Here is a 13,320-nt window from a genome sequence, read left to right as displayed (position 1 = left end):
AAATTCAATGACGCAGTGACATTTGTTGGTTGGATTCACGTTAGTTGACATCTCAACCAAATGTAAACCTAAATTAGATGTTGAAATTACATCTGTGCCCAGAAGGACAGGCACTCCCACACAGAACCTAGATTCCATAATCCTTTAAGAACCGTCTCAATCCCCCCCCCACCCCCACCCCCATCACTGACAACATTGTGTGCGTTTAGCAAAGCAAAACTAGCGCCGATTCCTAAATCAAGTGTCAATCCCACACACACCCACATTTTCAAGTATTCTATGCTGAAATAAGTTAGCAATTTATTGCATTATAATGATTTGATGCCATTCACAGCATGATACTGGAGTGTGAAACCTTTGATGGTATATCTATCTACAGTGCATTCAGAAATTATTCAGACCTCTTACGTTACGTTACAGCCTTATTCTAAAATGGATTACATTTAAAAAAAAATCCTCATCAATCTACACACAATACCACATAATGCCAAAGTGAAAATAGGTTTTTAGACATGTTTACAAATGTATTAAAAATAAAAACAGAAATACCTTATTTACATAAGTATTCAGACCATTTGCTATGAAACTCGACATTGAGCTCAGGTGCATCGTGTTTCCATTCATCATCCTTGCGATGTTTCTGCAACTTGTTTGATGTTCACCTGTGGTAAATTAAATTGATTGGACCTGATTTGGAAAGGTACACACCTGTCTATATAAGGTCCCACAGTTGACAGTGCATGTCAGAGCAAAAACCAAGCCATGGGGTTGAAGGAATTGTCCGTAGAACTCCGAGACAGGATTGTGTCGGGGCACAGATCTGGGGAAGGGTAAAAAAAAATGTCTGCAGCATTGAAGGTCCCGAAGAACATGATGGCCTCCATCATTCTTAAATGGAAGAAGTTTGAAACCACCAAGACTCTTCCTAAAGCTGGCCGCCCGGCCAAACTGAGTAATTGGGGGAGAAGGGCCTTGGTCAGGAACGTGACCAAGAACCCGATGATCACTCTGACAGAGCTCCAGAGTTCCTCTGTGGAGATGGGAGAACCTTCCAGAAGGACAACCATCTCTGCGGTACTCCACAAATCAAGCCTTTATGGTAGAGTGGCCAGACGGTAGCCACTTCCCAGTAAAAGGCACGTGACAGGCCGCTTGGAATTTCCCAAAAGGCACCTAAAGAACTCTCAGACCAAGAAAAACAAGATTCTCGGGTCTGATGAAACCAAGATTGAACTCTTTGGCCCGAATGCCAAGCGTTGCGTCTGGAGGAAACCTGGCACCATCCCTACGGTGAAGCATGGTGGTGCCAGCATCATTCTGTATGGATGCTTTTCAGCGGCAGTGACTGGGAGACTAGTCAGGATCGAAGGAAAGATGAACGGAGAAAAGTACAGAAATATTTTGATGAAAACCTGCTCAGGACCTCAGACTGGGGTCCTCCAACAGGACAACGACCCTAACCACACAACCAAGACAACGCAGGAGTGGCTTTGGAACAAGTCTCTGAATTTCCTTGAGTTGGTCCAGCCAGAGCCCAGACATGAACCTGATCAAACATCACTGGGGAGGCCTGAAAATAGCTGTGCAGCGATGCTCCCCATCCAACCTGACAGAGCTTGAGAGGATCTGCAGAGAAGAATGGGAAAAATTATCCAAATTCAGGTGTGCCAAGCTTGTAGCATCATACCCAAGAAGACTCAAGGCTGTAATCGCTGCCAAAGGTGCTTAAACAAAGTACTGAGTAAAGGTTTTTATTCATTTTACAAAAACCTGTTTTTGCTTTGTCCTTATGGGGTATTGAGTGCAGATTTATGATTTTAAAAAATTGTAATCCAATTTAGAGGCTGTAATGTAACAAAATGTGGAAAAAGTAAAGGTGTCTGAAAACTTTCCGAATGCGCTGTATAATCAAATACTTTTTTTTTTACATTGGTGTTCCATTCCATGCAAGCACTGCACATCTCTGGGGAGGAGTTCAGACAGCCCAGGGGTCTAGAAGATCTCAGATCTACTGTGCTTATGAAGGCACCAGTTCTAGGACACAGAAGAGCTGGAGGGGACTGCATGGGAATGAGCCGACAAGACAAATCAAATCCAATGTTATTGGTCACATACACATGTTTATCAGATGTTATTGCGAGTGTAGCGAAATGCTTGTGCTTCTAGTTCCGACAGAGTGAAGAGCTCTCCAGCAGAGTCTCACAACTCGTGCTTCTACACCTGCATTGCTTGCTGTATGGGGTTTTAGGCTGGGTTTATGTACAGCACTTTGAAATATCAGCTGATGTAAGAAGGGCTTTATGAATACATTTGATTTGATTTGACAGTGCAGCAATATCTAATAAGTAATAACAATTCCAAAACAGATACCTAATACACACACATCTAAGTAAAGGAATGGTATAAGAATATATACATATACAGTGGGGCAAAAAAGTATTTAGTCAGCCACCAATTGTGCAAGTTCTCCCTCTTAAAAAGATGAGGCCTGTAATTTTCATCATAGGTACACTTCAACTATGACAGACAAAATAAGAAAAGAAATCCAGAAAATCACATTGTAGGATTTTTAATTTATTTATTTGCAAATAATGGTGGAAAATAAGTATTTGGTCACCTACAAACAAGCAAGATTTCTCACAGACCTGTAACTTCTTCTTTAAGAGGCTCCTCTGTCCTCCACTCATTACCTGTATTAATGGCACCTGTTTGAACTTGTTATCAGTATAAAAGACACATGTCCACAACCTCAAACAGTCACACTCCAAACTCCACTATGGCCAAGACCAAAGAGCTGTCAAAGGACACCAGAAACAAAATTGTAGACCTGCACCAGGCTGGGAAGACTGAATCTGCAATAGGTAAGCAGCTTGGTTTGAAGAAATCAACTGTGGGAGCAATTATTAGGAAATGGAAGACATACAAGACCACTGATAATCTCCCTCGATCTGGGGCTCTACGCAAGATCTCACCCCGTGGGGTCAAAATTATCTCAAGAACGGTGAGCAAAAATCCCAGAACCACACGGTGGGACCTAGTGAATGACCTGCAGAGAGCTGGGACCAAAGTAACAAAGCCTACCATCAGTAACACACTACGCCGCCAGGGACTCAAATCCTGCAGTGCCAGACGTGTCCCCCTGCTTAAGCCAGTACATGTCCAGGCCCATCTGAAGTTTGCTCGAGAGCATTTGGATGATCCAGAAGAAGATTGAGAGAATGTCATATGGTCAGAAGAAACCAAAATATAACTTTTTGGTAAAAACTCAACTCGTCATGTTTGGAGGACAAAGAATACTGAGTTGCATCCAAAGAACACCATACCTACTGTGAAGCATGGGGGTGGAAACATGCTTTGGGGCTGTTTTTCTGCAAAGGGACCAGGACGACTGATCCGTGTAAAGGAAAGAATGAATGGGGCCATGTATCGTGAGATTTTAAGTGAAAACCTCCTTCCATCAGCAAGGGCATTGAAGATGAAACGTGGCTGGGTCTTTCAGCATGACAATAATCCCAAACACACTGCCAGGGCAACGAAGGAGTGGCTTCGTAAGAAGCATTTCAAGGTCCTGGAGTGGCCTAGCCAGTCTCCAGATCTCAACCCCATATAAAATCTTTGGAGGGAGTTGAAAGTCCGTGTTGCCCAGCAACAGCCCCAAAACATCACTGCTCTAGAGGAGATCTGCATGGAGGAATGGGCCAAAATACCAGCAACAGTTTGTGAAAACCTTGTGAAGACTTACAGAAAACATTTGACCTCTGTCATTGCCAACAAAGGGTATATAACAAAGTATTGAGATAAACTTTTGTTTTTGGCCAAATACTTATTTTCCATCATAATTTGCAAATAAATTCATTAAAAATCCTACAATGTGATTTTCTGGATTTTTTTTCTCATTTTGTCTGTCATAGTTCAAGTGTACGTACCTATGATGAAAATTACAGGCCTCTCTCATCTTTTTAAGTGGGAGAACTTGCGCAATTGGTGGCTGACTAAATACTTTTTTGCCCCACTGTAAATATTTGGATGACCAATGTCAGAGTGGCATAGGCTAATATGCTTTAGATAGCATAGAATACAGTATATACATATGAGATGAGTATTGCAAGATATGTAAATATTGTTAAAGTGGCATTATTAAAGTGAATAGTGTTCCATTTATTAAAGTGGCCAGTGATTTCAAGTCTATGTAGGCAGCAGCCTCTCTGTGCTAGTGATGGATGTTTTAACAGTCTGATGGCCTTGAGATAGAAGCTGTTTTTCAGTCTCTCGGTCCCAGCTTTGATGCACCTGTACTGACTTGAGCTTCTGAATGGTAGCGGGCTGAACAGGCAGTGGCTCGGGTAGTTGTTGTCCTAGAAGATTTGAAGTGGGTGCTGTAGGTATCCTGCCCCTGTGATACGTTGTGCAGATCCCCCCTTGGAGAGTTGCCGTACCAGGCAGTGATACAGGATGCTCTCAATTGTGCATCTGTAAAAGTGTGTGAGGGTTTTAGGTGACAAGCCAACTTTCTTCAGCCTCCTGAGGTTGACTGCTGAGCTGTAGTCAATGAGCAGCATTCTTACATAGGTAATCCTCTTGTCCAGATGGGATAGGGAAGTGTGATGGCGATTGCATCGTCTGTGGACCTATTGGGGCGGTAAGAAAATTGAAGTGGGTCTAGGGTGACAGGAAAGGTGGAGGTGGATCCTTGACTCGTCTATCAAAGCACTTGGCGATAGTCATTTTGTTCAGTTAGTTCAGTTACCTTTGCATTCTTGGGTACAGGAACAATTGTGGTCAAATTGAAGCATGTGGAGAGATTAAGGAGAGATTAAATATATCCGTAAACACACCAGCCAGCTGATCTGCACATGCTCTGAAGATGCAGCTAGGGATGCCGGCAGCCTTACGAGGGTTAACACGTTTAAATGTCTTACTCACGTCGGCCACGGAGAAGGAGAGCCCACGGTCCTTGGTAGCGGACCACGTCGGTGGCACTGTATTATCCCCAAAGCGGTTAAAGAAGATGTTTAGTTTGTCTTGGAGCAAGACGTCGGTGTCCGTGAAGTGGCTGGTTTCCGTTTGTAGTCCGTGATTGTCTGTAAATCCTGTCACATGCATCTCGTGTCTGAGCCGTTGAATTGTGACTCCACTTTGTCTCTATACTCACATTTTGCTTGTTTGTATTCAGCCATATTCCTAGTCGCCTTTCCATGGTTAAATGCGGTGGTCCATGCTTTCAGTTTTGTGCGAATGCCGCCATTTATCCACGGTTTCTGGTTAGGATAAGTTTTTGTAGTCACAGTGGGTGCAGCATCTCTTATACACTTCCTTATAAACTCACTCACCGACTCAGCGTATACATCGATATTATTCTGAGGCTACCCAGAACATATCCCAATATGTGTGATCAAAACAATCTTGAAGTGTTGATTCTGATTGGTCAGACCAGCGTTGAATAGTCCTTAGAATGGATGCTACCTGTTTGAGTTTATGCCTATAGGAAGGTAGGAGCAAAATGGAGTCGTGGTCAGATTTGTCGAAAGGAGGGCGAGGGAGGTAATAGTGGTCCAGTGTTTTTCCAGTGTGAGTACTACAGACGATATGCTGATAGAATTTAGGTAGCCTTGTTCTCAAATTAGCTTTGTTAAAGTCCCCAGCTACAATAAATGCAGCCTCAGGCTATATGGTTTCCAGTATGCATAAAGTCCAGTGAAATTCATTGAGAGCCGTTGTGGTATCGCTTTGAGGGGGAATATGCATGGCTGTGACAATAAGGGAAGAGAATTCTCTTAGAATATAATACGGTCGGCATTTGATTGTGAGGATTTCAAGGTCAGGTGAACAAAAGGACTTGAGTTCCTGTATTTTGTTACAATTACAACATGAGTCATTAATCATGAAATATACACCCCCGCCCTTCTTCTTCCCGGAGAGATGTGTATTCCTGTCGGTGCGACGCACCAAGAATCCGGGTGGCTTTACCGACTCCGACAGCATATCCCAAGAGGGCCATGTTTCTGTGAATCAGAGTATGTCAGAGTATCCCTGATGTCCCTCTGGAAAGCAACCCTTGCCCTAATTTCGTCGACCTTGTCATCTAGGGACTGGACATTAGCGAGTAATATACTCAGAAGCGGTGGGTGGTGTGCGAACATCCAAAGCATGACCAGAAGACCGCTCCATCTACCTCTTCACCAGCGGCGTTGTTTTTGGTCGGCCTCTGGGATCAATTCAAATGCCCTGGGTGGTGCGGACAAAGGATCCGCTTCTGGGAAGTCGTATTCCTGGATGTAGTGCTGGTAAATTGACGTCGCTCTGATATCCAATAGTTCTTCACGGCTGTATGTAATAACACTTAAGATTTTCTAGGCTAACAATGTAAGAAATAATACATAAAAAAAACTAAATACGTCTCTGATAGTGTGCTTACATCTTCAGATTCTGTATCACCAGCATCAACATCCTCACAGACAACACCTGGGCTCGTATCCACAAAGCCTCTCAGAGTAGGATTGCTGATCTAGGATCTGTCCATATAATCTTATTCATTATGTTTTAAGACTAAACCTTGTGGATACTTGCCCTGGACTGGCAAAGTCAAACACAAGGATAACAAAGAATTACCATGGCTCCTTTAGGGCAAACTTTACAATTTCACTGTGATTTTGAGGAAAGTTGGCAGTGTATGATGCAGGCGTGCAACTTTCAGGGGAAAAGAGAAGCCAATTTTACCCCCTCAATAATACACCATGATGAATTTGAGGGATTAGAAATTATTTTCCAACCGTAGCTACTGGCTTCATGTGGCTTCAAACTACACATTTCTATTAAATTCCTCATTTTATGATTTGATCCACCCGCCGCCAATTATGATTTTGGTTTGGCCCGGTCCTCAGAGGCCGTGGTTTGTGAAGGGAAAAAAAGTTGTGCAAGGCTTGTAAGGAGAACGAAGCAATAGCTTCTGTCTTTCTCTCCTCTCTCTTCATAATAAACACTTCATTATGTGAGCTAACTTGTAACAAATAAAGAAGTAGTCACATTCAACATGGTCAATTCATCAACGAATAAGAATTATATAGAAATTAATGTTTTTCAAAGTGAGGATATGCGTATCTCGGTAACACTTTACTTGACACCCTGTTATGACACAGTCATAACCTGTCATAATATGTCATAATATGGTCAAAACACTGTCATAACACTGTCATGACCCTTATGTTTACACCTGTTGTGACATATATTGTTATTTTATAGCTGGTTATGACACCTACATAACAGTGTCAAAACCCACAAGATGTTTCCTTTCGTTTGAAAGTTTGTTTCTTAAATCTTTTGTTGTTGTAATGAATTTTCATCATATTTTAAATAACTTATATAAAATAGACTTTATGACACTGTGGAGAAGCCTTATGACCATCATAACCATCACGTACATACATGACCCTTATGTCAGTCATCAGACAAAAAGAGGGTGTCTTGTCCTGCTCCTGAAATCTGCTCCTGCATTCATCCCAGTCATCAGAAACAGAACATTGGGGTAGGTGCATGACTGACATCAATGTGTGCGCAATTACAATGAAAATGTTATATGGTCAAATGAACAGAAAATGTTTTATAACAAACATACTGTTGACACAGAGGCTACGGTGTAATGGAATGTTTTGCCTTGTGTGGTAGGTTTTGGGGGTTTTGACACCCTTATGTAGGTGTCATAACCAGCCATAAAATAACATAATATATGTCACAACAGGTCTAAATATATGTCATGACAGTGTTATGACCATATTATGACAGGTTATGTCAGCTGTTATGCCATATTATGACATGGTTATAACCGTGGTGGGTCAAGTAAAGTGTTACCTGCATCTCGGGTGTGAGTGGTATCCATGGTAACGGTTATACTGGGCTCAATTTTGTGAGTTCAAAAAGAACTTTGGTAGTATATAAACTTTGCACCAACTGATTTTTAGCAGGCCAAGGAATTAGAGACAGGCTGTTTCTCTGAATCTCTGGCAGTAGGCTCAAGCAAGCCTGTTACTCTCCCCAGTCAGAGGCAGCATGCCTCTTTCACAGACTGACCAGCAGCAGCAACCTATTATCCTTATTTACGTTTACAACAACAACAAAACGATCTGGCCAAAATTGTGTGTGTTTGTGTCGGGGGGAGTACTCCTCATGTTTATGCAATCTAATAAACATCCCCTAAGACTACTTCCAGAATCACCTTTATATTTAATTTCAATATAGAAAATCAACAAAATAAATTGGCCCAGCCCAGTTTATTTTTATTTTACCTTAAGGCAAAAGGGGTTTGAACTTGCAACCTTCCGGTTGCTAGTCCAATACTCTAACCACTAGGCTACCCTGCCACCCCATTTGTGACCAAGCTTTAACTTCCTGACTGATGTCTTGAGATGTTGCTTCAATATATCCACATAATTTCCCCTCCTCATGATGCCATCTATTTTGTGAAGTGCACCAGTCCCTCCTGCAGCAAAGCACCCCCACAACATGATGCTGCCACGCCCGTGCTTCACGGTTGAGATGGTGTTCTTCGTCTTGCAAGACTCCCCCTTTTCCCTCCAAACATGATGGTCATTATGGCCAAACAGTTCTATTTTTGTTTCATCAGACCAGAAGACATCCAAAAAGTACAATCTTTGTCCCCATGTGCAGTTGCAAACCATAGTCTGTCTTTTTTATGGCGGTTTTGGAGCAGTGGCTTCTTCCTTGTTGAGCAGCCTTCCAGGTGATGTTGATATAGGACTCGGTTTACTGTGGATATAGATACTTTTGTACCCGTTTCCTCCAGCATCTTCACAAGGTCCTTTGCTGTTGTTCTGGGATTGATTTGCACTTTTCGCACCAAAGTACGTTCATCTCCAGGAGACAGAACGCTTCTCCTTCCTGAGCGGTATGACGGCCGCGTGGTCCCATGGTGTTTATTCTTGCGTACTATTGTTTGTACAGATGAACGTGGTACCTTCAGAATTTCTTTTGATTTTCCAATGATGTCAAGCAAGGAGGCACTGAGTTCGAAGGTAGGCCTTGAAATACATCCACACCTCCAATTAACTCAAATGATGTCAAATAGCCTATCAGAAGCTTCTAAAGCCATGACATAATTTTCTGGAATTTTCCAAGCTGTTTAAAGGCACAGTCAACTTAGTGTATGTAAACTTCTGACCCACTGGAATTGTGATACAGTGAATTATAAGTGAAATAATCTGTCTGTAAACAATTGTTGGAACAATGACTTGTGATGCAAAGTAGATGTTCTAACCAACTTGCCAAATCTATAGTTTGTTAACAATACATTTGTGGAGTGGTTGAAAAACAAGTTAATGACACCAACCTAAATGTATGTAAACTTCTGACTTCAACTGTAGTTGAAATGTCATTGATAGTTTTTAGAGCAACTACAGATGGAATATCCAAATGGAGTTCAGTCTCAAAGACACCTAAAAATTGTAGTCTCTGGTCACAGTCTTAACAAAACTGAGTTGGTGGTGTATGTTACGCGGAGCGAACACAGGGGAACCCAAGAGCGGAGTCAGATGCAGAAGCAGGGATGAATGAACCAAAATGTTTATTGTACACAGAGATATGAAGTGCAGAACCGGGGTAGCTCAGATGAGTTGCATAAAAACCCGAAGTGTAGAGTGAGGGTGTAGTTGACTGAATTGAACAGGGTAAACAGGTCCTGAGGGGAATCCAAGGTGGTGGTGGTGAGTGAAGTCCAGAGCAAGGTGGTTGGGTGGTGAAACGTGGTACAGGAGACAGGAGCCAGGGAGCAGTACTGCAACGAGAGGACAAAACGGTGTAAGGCAGGGAAACAAGCACAGCAGGGTAACAGGATCTTGAGAACTGACAAAAGGCTAGGATAACAACTGACTGAGCAGATATTACGATCTGGCAGAGTGGAGGTGGAAGGAATGAGTATATGTAGAGGTCTTGATTTATGGGACGATTTGCAGCTGGTAGGGATCGGCTCTGACTCCAGCACACCTGTCTCCAACCACACAATCACAGAGAGAGAGAGAGAGAGAGAGGGAGAGAGGGAGAGAGAGAGAGAGAGAGAGAGAGAGAGAGAGAGAGAGAGAGAGAGAGAGAGAGAGAGAGAGAGAGAGAGAGAGAGAGAGAGAGAGAGAGAGAGAGAGATTTTGCCATTTATGAATGTGTTTTTCAATGTGTTTCAATACGATTAGGATTCAAGGCCAAAAGCAATATTTGATCAAATAATGTCTAAGACTCTAAGGAATTTAGTCGTTTTTTTGGGTGTCTGTACTTTTCTTTACTATTTTACTTTTACTCCACTACATTCCTAAAGAAAATATGTACTTTTTACTCCATACATTTTCCCTGACACCCAAAAGTACTTGTTACATTTTGACTGCTTAGCAGGACAGGAAAAAATGGCCCATTTCACACACTTATCAAAATAACATGTGGTCTTCCCTTCTGGACCCACTTAAAGTGGTACTCCAGTCTCCTTTACACCTCATTTAACACCTGATTTACTTAACAAAACGGACATCTCAATAGGTGGTCCAGGTATGTTATGACATAGCACAAGTGGGGAAGGGGCCATTACTCTTTTGTTCTCTGTTGCTCCTCAAGCAAGAGGGGAGAACGATGACATCACAAATTCCCATCAAACCAACTCCTTGAAGTGTGCAGTTGTGTCTAAAAAAAGAATATGTACTTTACTCTGTTTATACTTGGGATGTCGCTGTCCAACATTAAAGGTAAAAACAACGCTGGAGGGTGTCGTCAACACAAAGACATTGTTTGTAATTGATGCCTTAATGTTAAAGTGTGCCCATGGCTATCCCGTCAATAAATTAAAAAACAAGGAAATCATGCTTTCTGATGTACTTACTGATTTATAGCATTTAGTTTGGATACTTAAGTATATGTTAACATTTAATATGAATTTTGATACTTAAGTATATTTAAAACCAGATACTTTGAGACTTTTACACAGTAGTATTTCACTTGGTGACTGACTTTTACTTGAGTCTACTAAGGTATCTTTACTTTTACTCAAGTATGACAATTTGGCACTTATTTTACCACTGCCGAGTGGCTGATTTGGTTCTTTGTGCTGAGATTAGAAAACTTGTTTCCAGACATGGCCTGAAATAGATGTAATGAAATACTGCCCCCTGGTTTTACTAAACAGAAGTGCCCCTTTTTTGTATCTCTGGCAGGCACAATATTCTTGCAGTTCCTTCTCCATCCAGCAGGTGGAAGCATATGATAAGACTAGTGTGAATTCACACAGAGGGAACCGTTGTTTCAGATGTAGCTAGTGTTAGCACGAAAATATGTTGACAATTAGTCCCTAGAGTAGCGACAGACCAGACAATCATAAAGCCACTCAAAAGGGTCAAGCATAACTGTGCACATACATATTAACACTAACACATACATATTAACACATATTAACACAAACATATTAACACATATTAACACTAACACAGACATATTATCACTAACAGATACATATTAACACTAACATATACATATTATTTAACACTAACACTAGACAGAAACCTGAGCACAACATACAGAGATATACACTCTGTGGCATAGAAACACAAGTGGGTGTTGCGGTTGCATCTCTCGGTGCATGCTGTGCACAGAAATAGTAACAACCTCTGTGAAGGCTGAATGTATCCCAACACTGTATGTGTCTGTGAAGGCTGGAGGCATCCCACCACTGTATGTGTCTGTGAAGGCTGGAGGCATCCCACCACTGTATGTGTCTGTGAAGGCTGGAGGCATCCCACCACTGAATGTGTCTGTGAAGGCTGAAGGCATCCCATGGCTGTATGTGTCTGTGAAGGCTGGAGGCATCCAACCACTGAATGCGTCTGTGAAGACATTCCACCACTGTATGTGTCTGTGAAGGCTGAAGGCATCCCACGGCTGTATGTGTCTGTGAAGGCTGGAGGCATCCAACCACTGAATGCGTCTGTGAAGGCATCCCACCACTGAATGCGTCTGTGAAGGCTGAAGGCATCCCACCACTGTATGTGTCTGTTAAGGCTGAAGGCATCCCACCACTGAATGCGTCTGTGAAGGCATCCCACCACTGAATGCGTCTGTGAAGGCATCCCACCACTGAATGCGTCTGTGAAGGCTGGAGGCATCCAACCACTGAATGCGTCTGTGAAGGCATCCCACCACTGAATGCGTTTGTGAAGGCTGAAGGCATCCCACCTCTGTATGTGTCTGTTAATGATGAAGGCATCCCACGGCTGTATGTGTCTGTGAAGGCTGAAGGCACCCCACTACTGTATGTGTCTGTGAAGGCTGGAGGCATCCCACGGCTGTATGTGTCTGTGAAGGCTGAAGGCACCCCACGGCTGTATGTGTCTGTGAAGGCTGAAGGCATCCCACGGCTGTATGTATCTGTGAAGACTGAAGTTATCCCACTACTGTATGTGTCTGTGAAGGCTGGAGGCATCCCACGGCTGTATGTGTCTGTGACGGCTGAAGGCACCCCACGGCTGTATGTGTCTGTGACGGCTGAAGGCATCCCACGGCTGTATGTGTCTGTGAAGGCTGAAGGCACCCCACTACTGTATGTGTCTGTGAAGGCTGAAGGCACCCCACGGCTGTATGTGTCTGTGACGGCTGAAGGCACCCCACGGCTGTATGTGTCTGTGACGGCTGAAGGCATCCCACGGCTGTATGTGTCTGTGAAGGCTGAAGGCACCCCACTACTGTATGTGTCTGTGAAGGCTGGAGGCATCCCACGGCTGTATGTGTCTGTGACGGCTGAAGGCACCCCACGGCTGTATGTGTCTGTGAAGGCTGAAGGCATCCCACGGCTGTATGTATCTGTGAAGACTGAAGTTATCCCACTACTGTATGTGTCTGTGAAGGCTGAAGGCATCCCACGGCTGTATGTATCTGTGAAGACTGAAGTTATCCCACTACTGTATGTGTCTGTGAAAGCTGAAGGCTGAAGGCATCCCACGGCTGTATGTATCTGTGAAGGCTGAAGGTATCCCACTACTGTATGTGTCTGTGAAAGCTGAAGGCATCCCACCACTATATGTATCCTGCCCATATGTCAACTGCTGCACTGCTTGCCTCTCTCAAACTGGCTGTGCTGCATCACGCTGGAAACTCCCCTGCTATTCACCAGTGTGTTTGTTTGTGTGTGTGTGTGGTGTGTGTCAAATCAAAGTTGTGTGTGTGTGTGTGAGAGAGAATGAGAGAGTGTCTGTGTACATGTGTCTCTGTGTATGTATAGCCTCTCTGTGTGTGTGTGTGTGTGTGTGTGTGTGTGTGTGTGTGTGTGTGTGTGTGTGTGTGTGT

The sequence above is a fragment of the Oncorhynchus keta genome, chromosome 28 (genome assembly GCF_023373465.1).
Source record: "Oncorhynchus keta strain PuntledgeMale-10-30-2019 chromosome 28, Oket_V2, whole genome shotgun sequence".
NCBI lineage: Eukaryota > Metazoa > Chordata > Actinopteri > Salmoniformes > Salmonidae > Oncorhynchus > Oncorhynchus keta.
The sequence above is the reverse complement of the archived record's forward strand: the minus strand, read 5'-3'. Positions refer to the sequence as shown.